The following is a 1,290-nucleotide window of genomic DNA, read 5'->3' as shown; positions in this document are numbered from 1 at the left end:
TAAGTACCTGGGTGGAATCAGTTCCAGGATTTCATCCATGCGGGAAAAGTTGAAAATGTGTCCGAGACAGCGCCCCCTAGGCGGACACACGCTCCGGACAGAGCCCCTGTCGCTCAAGCCCTGGAAGCCCTAAGTACCTGGGTGGAATCAGTTCCAGGATTTCATTCATGCGGGAAAAGTTGAAAATGTGTCCGAGACAGCGCCCTCTAGGCGGACACACGCTCCGGACAGAGCCCCTGTCGCTCAAGCCCTGGAAGCCCTAAGTACCTGGGTGGAATCAGTTCCAGGATTTCATTCATGCGGGAAAAGTTGAAAATGTGTCCGAGACAGCGCCCCCTAGGCGGACACACGCTCCGGACAGAGCCCCTGTCGCTCAAGCCCTGGAAGCCCTAAGTACCTGGGTGGAATCAGTTCCAGGATTTCATCCATGCGGGAAAAGTTGAAAATGTGTCCGAGACAGCGCCCTCTAGGCGGACACACGCTCCGGACAGAGCCCCTGTCGCTCAAGCCCTGGAAGCCCTAAGTACCTGGGTGGAATCAGTTCCAGGATTTCATCCATGCGGGAAAAGTTGAAAATGTGTCCGAGACAGCGCCCCCTAGGCGGACACACGCTCCGGACAGAGCCCCTGTCGCTCAAGCCCTGGAAGCCCTAAGTACCTGGGTGGAATCAGTTCCAGGATTTCATTCATGCGGGAAAAGTTGAAAATGTGTCCGGGACAGCGCCCCCTAGGCGGACACACGCTCCGGACAGAGCCCCTGTCGCTCAAGCCCTGGAAGCCCTAAGTACCTGGGTGGAATCAGTTCCAGGATTTCATTCATGCGGGAAAAGTTGAAAATGTGTCCGAGATAGCGCCCCTTAGGCGGACACAGGTGTCTGCATGAGCCCCTGTCGCTCAGAAGCTGGAAGAGCAGTTTGAAAAAGGACCGGGGTAAAGAGGGGGAAAGCACCATATATGTGTCCGGGAAGGCGCCCCTCGGGCGGACACAGGTGTCTGCATGAGCCCCTGTCGCTCAGATGCTGGAAGATCAGTTTGAAAAAGGACCGGGGTAAAGAGGGGGGAAGCACCATATATGTGTCCGGGAAGGCGCCCCTCGGGCGGACACAGGTGTCTGCATGAGCCCCTGTCGCTCAGATGCTGGAAGATCAGTTTGAAAAAGGACCGGGGTAAAGAGGGGGGAAGCACCATATATGTGTCCGGGAAGGCGCCCCTCGGGCGGACACAGGTGTCTGCATGAGCCCCTGTCGCTCAGATGCTGGAAGATCAGTTTGAAAAAGGACCGGGGTAAAGA

Source organism: Nerophis lumbriciformis, unplaced genomic scaffold, assembly GCF_033978685.3.
Source record: "Nerophis lumbriciformis unplaced genomic scaffold, RoL_Nlum_v2.1 HiC_scaffold_56, whole genome shotgun sequence".
Lineage (NCBI taxonomy): Eukaryota > Metazoa > Chordata > Actinopteri > Syngnathiformes > Syngnathidae > Nerophis > Nerophis lumbriciformis.
This window is presented reverse-complemented; position numbering follows the sequence as displayed.